This window comes from Gorilla gorilla, chromosome 23, assembly GCF_029281585.2.
Source record: "Gorilla gorilla gorilla isolate KB3781 chromosome 23, NHGRI_mGorGor1-v2.1_pri, whole genome shotgun sequence".
Taxonomy (NCBI): Eukaryota; Metazoa; Chordata; class Mammalia; order Primates; family Hominidae; genus Gorilla; species Gorilla gorilla.
This window is the reverse complement of record NC_086018.1, coordinates 32,350,235-32,364,079: the sequence shown is the minus strand read 5'-3', so window position 1 is coordinate 32,364,079 and position 13,845 is coordinate 32,350,235.

Here is a 13,845-nt window from a genome sequence, read left to right as displayed (position 1 = left end):
ACATTCCCAGCTGAGGTTGAACAAGGCAAAGCTCTGACTTCTTGATTCAGCTCATACTGTAAACCAGTGTCCATTGGTGGTCTAGTTATGGCCATGTTTTTCATATTCTTGTACTTTTGTTGCTGATTTCATCATTTAAATGACCCCTAATAAGAGTGCCAAAATGCTGTCTCCTGTCTCTAAGTACAAGAAGGCTGTGATGTACCTTATGGAGAAAATAGGCTATTAGGTAAGCTTCATTTAGGCATGAGCTTTAATGTTATTTGGCAATGAGTTCAATGTTAATAAATAAACAATATGTGTTAAACAAGGGGTCTCGAAACAGAAATACACACAAAAGACAAGGCTATATATTGACTGCTCAATGAAAATATTGTGACCACAGACTTGTAGGAACCTAACTCTGTATTTCTGTTACAAGCATTGGTTCGGTATTTGCTAATTCAGTGTTCACAATGACTTTATAGAACATAATGACTGTAAATAATGAGAACTAATTGTGTATATGTATATATATACTATATATATTGTGTGTATATATATGTGTATATATAGAGAGAGAAGATAACTACTGAGAATAATGAGAACCAATTGTGTTCTCATTATTATATATACAGGTATATACACACACGTATACAGTTGAACATATTTATGATAGTGATCTTCTATCTCTATATACCTATACATATATGTAAATATATACAAAGACAGGCAGGTGCAGTGGCTAACGTCTGTAATCCCAGCACTTTGGGAGTCCAAGGCAGACGGATCACAAGGTCAGGAGATCAAGACCATCCTGGCCAACATGGTGAAACCCCATCTGTACCAAAAATACAAAACTTAGCTGGGCATGGTGGCATGCACCTGTAATCCCAGCTACTGGGAGGCTGAGGCAGGAGAATCGCTTGAACCAGGGAGTCGGAGGTTGCAGTGAGCAGAGATTGCGCCACTGCACTCCAGCCTGGTGACAGAGCAAGGCTCCATCTCAAATAAATACATACACACACACACACACACACACACACACACACACACACACACACACACACACACACACAAAGACAACATAACTACTGTGAATATGTGTATATATACACATATACAGATATTCACATATATACATATACGTGTGTGTGTGTGTGTATGTATAGGGTGAGGAGATTTACTGTAAATATTTTCCAACAATCATTTGGAAATGAGTACTTCGGATTCACCTGGATGTGAATTTCTTACACATTCTTGACCTCTTTCCTTACAACCCCTGCTTTCCTCTGAATATGAGAAAATAAATGTCTGCTGAGTGAAAGATGTTGATTATCTGACCAGCCTGATCAGATGCTGATTATCAAGCATCCACTATCTGTCAGTATATAACTTAATATCACAGCTTGTCTGCACAGTGACTGTAAGAAGCAGTAACCATCCTGCCAGGAAGAAGAGCAGCTTATCCTGGCATTGCCCGTTGTTAGGGGCACCCCGACTGAACATGTGTAGACTCCAGTCTCTACACCAAATCCTAGACCTGGAGATTAACCTCAAGAGAAAGATGTGAAGTAGAGAACAGAGATCTGGGCTAAATACCTGAGCTCAGTTCTTGGCTGCACACTTATTAACTGTGGGCCTTGCTTGTCACTTAATATTCACATACTCCATGAAAAGTTCCTTTTGCCACAAGAAGGCACTGTAGACTCATCCTTGTCCAGAAACTCGGTTTGAGCTGTCCCTGCAGTCAGGTAGGCACTGGGCTGATGCTGGAGAGCCCCACACCCTCAGTCCCTCCCCTGTTATCTACTCATACAATAGTTAAGGCAAGAAGGTTCTGCCTAAGGCCACACAGCACAGCTACACACAATGGTTTAGAGAGTACTTGAGCCTACAGCTGGGTACCCAAGCCAGCAGAAATAACCAGCCAGAGACAAAACTAAAGATGCCAGCAGGGATGAAAGGAAGTAGAGTAATTAAACGCCCCCGTGAGGATTCTGTGATAAGGGGAAAGGTGAATGGTAGCATGGTGGACAAAAGCTATCCAGTGGCTACTTTCAAATTAGGAAAACAAACAGACAACTCCATGGGGAATCTTTAATGATCTGGGGAACCAGGCCTCCATGGCTGAGTCTTCTGCTCATGAATGGAAGCTGCTGACTAGTCACATTCATTAAATAAAAGAGAATAACAGATTTTCTGTAGGTCTAAACACTTTCTAGTTGGCAAAGCACTTTCTTTATATTGTTTTTCATTTGATTCTCTCAAATACCCTAAGAGGAGGTGGTTGGAATTACACTGGAAAGGAAATCAAGGCAAAAAAGTTAGGTGAATTGCACAAAGTCATATTGACGATGAAAGGGAAAGCTAGGGCTAGGATCCAGGTCATTTGATGCTAAACCCAGATGTTTTCCCACCCACTGTCACTGTCCCCAGGAGACCTGAGAACACTAAGCCCTGTTGGAAGCATCTTCTAAGCTCCTTCATTGGAGACTAGCAATGATAAGCTTCACCACCCTACAAAGAGCAAAGAAACTGGACATCTGTCAAGGAATAAATATCAAGCTTGACTCAAAAATCTCCTCATGGGACGGCAGAAAATGCTTTTTAATGTTCCCCAAATGATTCTGACGTGCTGCCAGGGTTGAGAATCACTGGACTAGAGTAGTGCTTCTCATTGGTACGCATCAGAATTACCTGGAGGGCTTATGAAAAGACAGCTTGCAGCTGGGCGCAATGGCTCACGTGTGTAATCCCAGCACTTTGAGAGGCTGAGGCAGGCAGATCATCTGAGTTCAGGAGTTCGAGGCCAGCCTGGGCAACATGCTAAAACCCCATCTCTACTAAAAATAAAAAATTAGCTGGGTGTGGTGGCACATGCCTGTAGTCCCAGCTACTCGGGAGGCTGAGGCAGGAGAATCGCTTGAACCTGGGAGGTGGAAGCTGCAGTGAGCCAAGATCGCGCCACTGCACTCCAGCATGGGTGACAGAGTGAGACCCTGTCTCAAATTAAATAATAAAAAATAATAATAAAGGACAGCTTGCTAGACACCACTCCCTGAGTTTCTGATTCAGTAGGTCTGGGGTAGAGGCCAATAATTATTAATAAGATGCTGCTATTCCAGGAGCCACACTTGAGAACCACTGAGCTGGAGCATGCAGGGCTCAGTCCTCGCCTTGCTCTCTTCTTAAGACCTACTGGTTTGCAGAGCATTTCTTCCTAGTCAGCTCCCATATCAGTGCCACACTCTGTGGAACAAGCTTTGACACCTCTGTGGTGAAGTGTGCAATTTTTTTAAGGGAACCCCAGAAAAAGCTTAGGTCAGAACCATATTTCCCAACCCAGCTGTGCTTGAAATAAAGCTAGTATTTCTGACCCCTGGTACAATTTTTCAATAGATTCTGTACTCAAAAGAGGAAGACAGGGCATTATTCTTCTGCACAACACCACTAAAGCAGCAGCATGTACTAGGAAGCCATCCTTCTCTGATCTGAGTCCCAAGCAGAGATATGTGGGGCAGAGCTGATCTGACCTGGAGCCCCAAGCCGAGCAACCTCAGCCAATATGTGGACATGTGAGTGAGACATGCATGTCTCTTACTACATGATACTGCATTTTGGGGTGGATGGTTATGCAGCATTAATATAGAATCACTGACTAGTAAGAGAGGGATAATAGAAATCCAGAATGAGATTAAAAAGGGAACACATGAGTAGAAATATTCCTAATAGAAATTATGAGTGTATTAGGTTCTCCAGAGAAACAAACATTAGGGGGTATCGTTTATAGATCTATATCTATATCATCAAAAGATTTCTTATAAGGAATTCGCTCATGCAATTATGGAGGCTCACAAGTTTCAAGATTTACAGTTAACAAGTGGGAGAACCAGGAGACCCAATGGTATAGTTCTAGTTCACAGGTCATCAGGATTGAGACCCAGGAAGAGCCAATGTTTGAGCTGGAGGCAGAAAATTGGAAAAATCTGTTTTAGTTTGAAGGCCATCAGGTAGGGGGAATTCCCTCTTATTCAAGGGAGAATCAGTCTTTTTGTCCTATTCAGGCCTTCAACTGGCTGGATGAGGCCCACCTACATTGAAGAGCACAATCTGCCTCGCTCACTCTGATAGAAATGTCAATCTCAGCCTAAAAGACCCTCATAGGCACCCAGAATAACATTTGTTCAAGTGTCTGGGCACCCCATGGCCCAATCAAGTTAACATATAAATTAACCATCACAATAAGCAAGAATGCTCCCAAAGTAAATAAATAATAAGACCAGATATTGAACAAGTTCATAGAATCTCAAATAGCATAGAAAAACAAAAGCCCTCAACTAGACATATGTAGTGAGCTTGAAGCACTTAAAAGACAAGAAAAAAATACAGAGAGAAATAGCAGGTCAAGTGCAAATAGATAAAAATTGGGCTTTAAAATTGGTGTCATGGTCAGTCTCCAGCCCCTGTCTGGGTCAAATCCAGCTGAACCAATTACCAGCAACAGATCATTAGGCAAATCACTGAACTCAGTCCTCAGTCTCCTTTTTTACTAAAAAACAGCTAATGATAACTATAATACTAACATTTACGAGGGTATTTATGAGGAGTAAATGAATACTGAGTTCCTAGAATAATACTTGCACAAAGGAAGTGATAGGCAAGTGTTCACTGCTATTATTTACATCAGGCTTTTAACATTCGCACCAGATGCTAGCAGATGATGACAAAACACTGTTAAGTGTTGTAGGGTGAAAACACTGAACTTACAGTTTACATTCCACTAAGCTATAATTTAAAATTCATATAAAACATATTCTTGGATGTTTAAGACCTCACAAGGTTTACCTTTAAAAGGCCTTTTATGAAAATATTCATGGAAGAAAAAATAGGACAAGAAAGGAGCCAGAGAAACGTGGGACTAATGGTAAGTAACTCAATAAAAGTCAATTTTGTTTACATTAGTGACCAAAAAGATTAAAAAAAAAAAAAAAAAGGAAAAGCACCTCTGTAGCATCTGTAGCAGCACAGAGGTAAAATTATTGATGAAATCAATATCATTGGGGTGTGCGGCTGGGTGGTCATGAGAGAAATTAGGGTGCAAAACAGGGTCAGAGAATAGTAAGATTTTTCCTTTTTCAGAGGGAAGACATTGATATTCATTTAAGGACAACAAATATCTATTGGATTCCTGACATACAGCATGCATTATTCTAGACAGTAGAGACATATAAGTGAACCAGGCAAAGATCTCTGCTCTTGTGGAATTTACATTCTAGAATGTGTGGTACAGGGGGAGGAGATGGGAGGCAAATAAATAACAGTAAACATGTCAGTAAATCTTTGGCATTTAAAAAAGTTAAATAAACTTTCAGGTTTGGCTCCAAAATGTAAAGATCCTGGAAGCTGCCACTCCTGTCCTTACAACAATAAAAATGCTAGACAAATTAAAAAAAAATCACTTTTCTCAGATCCACTAGAAAACTGAATTTATAAGGCAAACCATCACCCTGAAGAGACTGACAAAACCCAGAGAGTCACAACCAAGATCTACTTCCCTGGAGCAGAAGCTACTGAAGCCAGGAAGTGGTAGGACACTTTAATGGTCACTTTGATGAATTGCTGGAGGCTGAGTGTGGACTAGCCCCAGAATGAGAAACTCCTGGGTCCCCCAGTCTTAGGGAGACCCCAGGCTAAGAGGGACCTGACATCATCATGGATTTTGCCTCCAGGAATCTCTTCTCATGGTAAAGATCCAAGAAAGATTGCCTGCTGGCACTGGCAGGGGAAGGAAAGAGTAATCCTTCTGAAATACCTCCCAACCTTCTTCATAAGAAAGACTTTCTCCAGAGGAAAAGACCTCACTAGAGCTTTGTCTCAGAGTCCCAGGGGGAAGGGCATTCCTGTCACTTCAGCCCCCTCTCTCCTTCATGTCTCCCCTAAGCGGGGAAGCTATACAAGAAGAAAAACACGTGGGTAGGGCAGAAGCCATAGACACAGGCCCACTGAAGAACTGAGATGTAATTGGAAAATTATAGAACACCTCTCCTCACCCCTAAAACTACAACAACAGACTCTCTCTGAGGAGGAGCATTTAGGGAAGCCCAAAGTCAAGAGGAAAGACAAAAACAAAATCATTAGAGGCGTCTGAAGCCTTTGGCACCTGTAGCAAAACAGTTTATTTAAAAGCCCTTCTCCTATCCAGATTTAAATAAATCCTCACACAAGAGAGCTGTTTACCCCTCTCTTATCTGATACAGTGTCAAACATGATGGTATGCACGCTTAACATGATATAATGAAAATGGCACTTTACCTCTGTGCTTTTCCTGTCAAAATTCATAACCTGGCCAGGCATGGTGGCTCACGCCTGTAATCTCAGCACTTTGGGAGGCCGAGGCGGGCAGATCACGAGGTCAGGAGATAGAGACCATCATGGATAACATGGTGAAACCCCGTCTCTACTAATATACAAAAAATTAGCCGGGCTTGGTGGTGGGCGCCTGTAGTCCCAGCTACTTGGGAGGATGAAGCAGGAGAATGGGGTCAACCCGGGAGGCAGAGCTGGCAGTGAGCCAAGATAGTGCCACTGCACTCCAGTCTGGGCGACAGAGTGAGACTCCATCAAAAAACAAAAACAAAACAAAACAAAACAAAACAAAAAACACCCTCATAACCCCAGTCTAATTATGAGAAATACATCAGACAAATCTCAATTAAAAAACACTACTCAAAATACCTGATCAGTACATCTCAAAATTTCTTTGAAGATTATCAAAACAAGGAAGGTATGAGAAACTGTGACAGCCAAAAGGAGGCCAAAGAGACATGACCACTAAATGTAATGTGATATTTAGGTGAAATCTTGGAACAGAAAAAAGACATTTGGTAAACACGAAGGAAATCTGAGTCAAGCATGGACCTTAGATAATAATCATATTACAGCATTAGGTCATTACCTGTGATAAATGTAGCATACAATGTAAGAGGTTAACGATAAGGGAAACCAGGTATGGGGTGTATGGGAATTCTTCATACTATTCTCAGAATACTTTTCTAAATCTAAAAATATTCTAATATTACAACTTTATTTTTAAAAATAACAACAACTAAGCCGTTAGGACATAATTCAGTTCAGAACCTTGTATCAGCTCCTGAGTCAGCTTTCTTATTAGTATTTTGCTTCTTAGAAAAATGCAGTTGGAGATTGACACATAGAAAGGTATTGAGAACTAGACAGCACTCTTCTGACATCACCAGCTAGTACGAGTCAAAATGGCGTTACTATATGTCACCATGCCATGCTGACAATATGGATGCACATGAGCTTTCTAAAATAAACATCTTAAATTACACACTAAAATAATTCAGGTCTTACCCAATTAACTTTTCAATAGCTCTCTCAAAATATTTCTAGTAAACAGGGCTAGAAAATACTCTTCATTTTAAAAATGCTCAATTAACTAATGAAAAAAGAAAAAGAAGAGCAGAGCAAGTGCATAAGGACTGGGTACTTGGGAAGATGGATCTGGAAATGATGAGGGGAATGGGCCGGTCAAAATGGTAGATAAGGTAATCAGAATAGGCCTCATTTGAGGGGATGAGATTTGAGCAAAAACATGAAGGAAATAAGAGTTAGCCATGACAATATCTGGAGAAAAAGCACTCCAGGCAGAGGAAACAGTCAATGCAAAAATCTTAATTTGAAAATATGCTGGTGGAAACATATTGGAACAACAGCAAAAAGGCCAGTATAGCTATGGCAAAGTCAGGAAGGGAGAGAGAGTAGAAGATACTGTCAGATCATCCATGGTCTTACAGACCACAGCAAGAACTCAGATTTTTTCTTTGAGTAAAATGGGAGCTTTTGCAGGGACTTGTACAGAAGGATGATACGATCTAACCTTATATTTTAAAAGACACTGGTTGCTATGATGAACATACCGTCATAGGAGGGATCTATCAGAAAGCTCTTCATTAACTGGGGATAGGGGATAGGTGATATCAGTGGAAGCATTGAAAAGTGGTGAGATTCTGGATCTATTCTAAAGGTAGAGCCAGTACTATTTCCTAATGAATTGGATGGTGATTATCAGAGGAACAGAGGAATTCAGAATAACTCCAAGGCTTCTAGCCTGGGTAACTGGAAGGATAGGAATTGCCATAAATTGAAAGGGAGAAAGTTGCAAGAGGCTCGGTTTTGCAGAAAGAGAAAGTAATAAGATCTTAAGAAAAATCAATGAATTAGATAGAGCTCCAGAGAGGGTAAGCTGAAAATATAAGAGAAAGGACAGAATGGGATGCATGAAATTGAAATAATAGGGGCTTTGTAATTATTATTGACAAGATACAGAGATATAAGCAGGAAAAGGATTTAAAAATAAATATATCTGCCTTAATAGGAAACATTTAAAAGTTGAAACTAGAGATGATAAACATGAACAATGGAAAAACTAAGGTAGCAATGCTAATATTCAAGGCAAATAAAAACACAGGGAAAAGAACACATTGTAAAATATATAATCATCATAATATATATTTGCCAAAGATTCAAAGTATTTAAAAGCAACAATTCACAGAAGCATAGACAGAAATAGGTAAATCGAACTTTTTATTTGGATATCTTAATTCATATAAAGCAGTCACAGAAAATAACATTTAAAAGAAATTTTGAATAACACTATTGCTAAGCTTGAATTAATATATGTGTACACTCAACACAAAGACTATTAGCTATCGTCTCTGAGCATCATGGAACATTTGCAAAATCAACCACATATTAGCCCACATACCCTAAGTCATACCAAAAATCGCATTTTATTAACTATATTCCCCTTAGCTTAATGTATTATAAATTAATAATAAAATATAATGTATTAATTTCCTATATCTAGAAAATAAATTCCAAGTAATCCATATGTTAACATAAAATCATGGGGAACATTATAAAATATTTAGAGCTGATTGACAGTGAAAGCTCTACAGGTCAATACTGTGGTTCTTCACCACTATGCAATACTTACAGGGTACATTACAACTTTAAATACAGTCAGTATACAATAAGAGAATTTAAAAACTAGTGGAATTAACTTACAGGGTACATTACAACTTTAAATACAGTCAGTATACAATAAGAGAATTTAAAAACTAGTGGAATTAACTGTCAACTGGAGGAGCTAGAAAAATACCAAGATAGTAAAACTGAATAAACAAGGAGGAATGAAAATTTAGTGGCAAAGGTCAATGAAAAAGAGCAGTGTTAACAACCAAAAACTCAATAGGGATCGTTTTCAAGACAAAAGTTTTTTTTTTTAATGACAGACCTTTTACAATACTGATTACAGAGAGAAATAATTCATAACGTATAATTTAAATGTCATATTGTATTAGTCCATTTTCACACTGCTATAAAGATACTACCCAAGACTGGGTAATTTATAATGAAAAGAGGTGTAACTGACTCACAGCTCCACATGGCTGGGGAGGCCTCACAAAACTTACAATCATGGTGAAAGGAAAAGCAAACACATTCTTCTTCACAAGGTGACAGGAGAGAGAAGTGTGAGAAGTGAAGGGGAAAGAGCCCCTTCTAAAACCACCAGATCTCATGAGAACTATCATAAGAAGAGCATGAGGGACCACCCCCCATGATCCAAATCACCTCCTAACAGGTCTCTCCCTAGACATGTGGGATTATAGGGATTACAAATCAAGATGAGATTTGGGTGGAGAAACAAAGCCAAACCATATTAATTACTTAATAACAATAATCTATGTGAAGGAGTGAAATAGGATATACAATATAATGCTCATCTCTCTTACTACATAGAATTAAAACATACAATTTCCTGTTGACTTTTCTATTTGGAGATATATAGAATATAAATATAAATATCATCTTTGAAAAACTAAAAGTTGTGAATATAATCCAAATTATAATGAAGAGGAAAGATCGTCAAAATAGCAATGGAGACAATGCAAACAAAATATTAAGGTGACATTAACAGAAAGCATAAATCAACCATATAAATTGATGCAATAAATATGAACATGCTAAATACAGAATAAAATCTCTGATATGGGTTAAATAATTCTAAATCATTGCTACATACAAGAGATGACAAAAGTGAATTAACAAAAATTTTTTTTGTTTCAGTATGAAGTTGGACCCTTACCTCACATCAAAATAAAAATTAATTCCAAATGAATCAAAGACCTTAAGCGAAAGAGCCAAAAATATACAACTCTTAGAAAAAACATAGCCATACATTTTTATGACCTTTAGTTAGGCAATGGTTTCTTACATCTCACACCAAAAACATAAGCGAGAAAAGAAGAAAATACATGGAACTTCATCAGAATGGAAAATTTTTGTGCTAAAGAGATCATCAAGAAAGTGAACCAAAATAGGCAAAGATAGAACAAGATGGCAAAACAGAACCATCCAGTGATTGGCCACCCACATAAACTTCAACTTGAAGAAATGTCCACGTGCAGAAATACTTTTACATGAGCTAAGGAAACTAGGTGAGAGATCATAGTACCTGGTTATAGCACAATCATAAGAAAAGACACCTTCAAGAAGGTAGGATAGACAGTTTTACATTACCTGTGTCATCCATTCTTCAAAACCAGGTAGCACAGTGCAGAGAGAGACACTGACCAATTGGAGGAAAGAAAAGGAACTGAGCATAGGACATCGCCTTGGACCCTAACACTGGGTCCGCCACAGTAAAATCCAGAATTAGGCAGACCCCTAAAGTCCCTAATTTCAGGGTGGTACCCATGGACTGAGCCTCCAGACCTGCCCCCATGCCACACAGGAACCCACAGCATCTGAGAGGCAGAATCTATCTTCAATTCCATCCTTGGACTCCAAACAAACCTCAGGAGCAGGTAAGCATCAGCAGCTGTGGGCTTCAGGCATACTGCAGCTCCACACCAGCCTCAACAACCATAACATTACAGCTCAGCACCACACCAGCTGCAGTGGTCCCAGGCTTAGGGTGTCCCCCAGTGCTTTAGTGTTCACAGTGGTCCCAGGCTTAGAGATCATGACAGATGGCATAACCAGAATCTCTAGACGGGCTTACTATTGAAAGGAATTCCAAAACTAAGCCAGTTTCCAAAGAGCAAAATAAGTACCTACTTATTCAAATGTGTAGATCTTGGCACATGGTCACAAAAATCAAGAATAATTAGGAAAACATAGCATCACCAAACAGACAAAATAAAGTGCCAGTGACAGATCCTAAAGAAAGGGGGATATTTGACATGTCAGAGAATTCAAAATAAGTCTTTAAAGAAAACTCAGTGAACATCAAGAAAATGCAATGAAACAATTCAACAAAATGAGAAAAACAATAAGTGACCAGAATGAGAAATTTAACAGAGATTGAAATAATTTTTAAGAATCAAAGAGATATCAGGGAGCTGAAAAATACAATGAATAATGTGAAAATGCAATAGAGAGCATGTAAGGAAAATGGCTGCGCTCCACTCAGGAGTAGGCCTAGGCAGACATCCAGTGCAGCATGACACAGTAGGTTTGGAGTGCAGGTGCACAATCCCATGCACTATGTAATCACATTGCAGCCCTTTAACTCGTTTGTGTGAGCTCATATCTGGCTTTGAGCACTATGTAATCACAGTGCAGCCCTTTAATATAACTCGTTTGTGTGAGCTCATATCTGGCTTTCAGCTACTGTTGTCTGTGAAAAATATAACTGCACTTCTGACTCTGTAGGGGAGATGGGAGAGAATAAAGCCATGTCCCAAGTGCCTATGGTCCCTCAAGTGTTCTTTCAGCTACCCACCACCCATCCACCAGCTCCCTTTGGACCCCAACTTAGGTTGAAACCTGAAAATTGGCATAGTCAGCAGGATCCTGAGGTGAGAGAGCCCTCAGCCCCCGATGATCCTGGGTCAGCCATGTGGCCACAACATGGGTTGTGGTACCCAGTGGCAGCCGTGCTGCTCAGATGGGCCCCGGTGGAAACATGGGCAGTGGTAGACGGGTCCCCCATGAGCCTAGAAAAGGCGCTGAAGCACCTGGAAGCACAGAGCACTAGGAAGGAGCGTGTCTTTGCTGGCAAAGCTGGATGGGCATTTTTGACTGTGCTATGGGAAGTGCATGCTCAGTCCCTGTGGGATGCAGTGCAGATAAGGGACCTTCAGGTGCAAACAGAGCACCTGAAGGCCCAGATACACAGCCTGGAATGAGAACTGGGGGCTGCCATTAGTGCAGGCCTGGGCCCACCATCCAGTCAGAGACCCAACTCGGTCTGCTACTGAGGAGGAAGAACCGCCCTCACAGGCTCACCCAGTGGTCCATCACAAAGTAGAGCATGAACAGCAGTTGGGGCCCCAAGGGCGGGCTGAGGGACCCCCTACCATGACAGAGCACACGTCATACAGTGCCTATACCCCAAATGAGTTGAGAGAATTAGGTAACCAGTGTCGACAGCATGCAGGGGAACCCCTACCCACCTGGATGTTTCACCTTTGGGATGAGGGAGCTGACACTATAGTATGCTCTGCCTCTAAATGGAAAACTTGTCCTCCATTATGACCCATCCTTCCTTCCATCAGTGATTGCAGGTGAGCAGGCAGTTAGCACAGGGGCAAGGCGACCACACCTTAATTGAATGGCTGATGGCAGCCATATGAATGGTATAGAGCGATGCTGAAGAAATACCAGAAACTGTGAGTAAATGGCAGTCATTTACAGATTTGGTCCAAGTCATTCAGGAGATGGGTACGCAGCAGGCTATATTTGATCTGAATACCTGAGGGCCAGATAATGAATGCTTTACCTCCCACATGAGGGACCTTGTGTTGGGCTCTGTGCCCCCGAATGCCTTAGGCTCCCTGGCCACTGTCTTCACTCCCTATGTGGGGCACCTCATACGTGAGGTGACTACTGCCATGGTGGCCCTCAGGGAAGTACCGGGCCAAAGGCAGGATGTACGAGTCCATACCATAAAAAAAGGAAGGCACTCCTTCTGCAGGGGGCCACCTCAAGGGAAAAAAGGGGCCTCAAATGGGTGACACACACAGACGCTGGGGTTGCCTGAGAGAAAATTGATAGGCAACCCAATGAAGTGCTGTTAACCTTGTGGAGGCAACTCTCCCCAGAGCAGCAATTCCAGGAAGTACCCAAGAGGGGGCAGGACAATGCTACTCAACCCAGTCCTGCCCAGACACTCCAGCTCAAGGACTACCTGCAGATGAGGCAGAGGTATAGATCCTATTGCATTTGATTAGGGGACTGGCCGAGGTGCCTGGCTTGGGGGGAACACCGGACAACTGGAGGCCACATGTGGAATTGGCAATCCACTGGTTCCCCACCAACGTACATCAGGTGCTGGTGCTGGTAGACACCGGTGCAGATTGTGATCTCATCAATGGAAACCTAGATAAGTTTCTGGGCAAGGCTGCATATATAGATGGCTATGAAGGCTGGTCAGTGAAAGTGAAATCTGCATCTTTCTCCCTTGGCGTTGGCTGCTTGACTCCCTGCTTATACAACTCCCTGTATGTCTCTCCCATACTTGAATACATTCTGGGGGTGGATGTTTTACATGGCTTGCTTTACAAATCATGGTGGGAGAATTCAGACTCTGAGTACGTGTGGTTAAGCTGGTGCTGCACAGACATACGCATCACCGGCCCCAGGTCCTGCCATAACCCTGACGGGTTACCTCCACCCATCAACACTGCTTGGCAAGTGGACATACAGAAATAACTGAGACTATTAAGAAGTCAAAGGAGGTGACGATAGTGTGTGGCACCCTACAATTCTCTGGTATGGCCAGTCAAAAAGTCTGATGGACCTCGGTGGATGATGGTGGATTATCAAGAACTA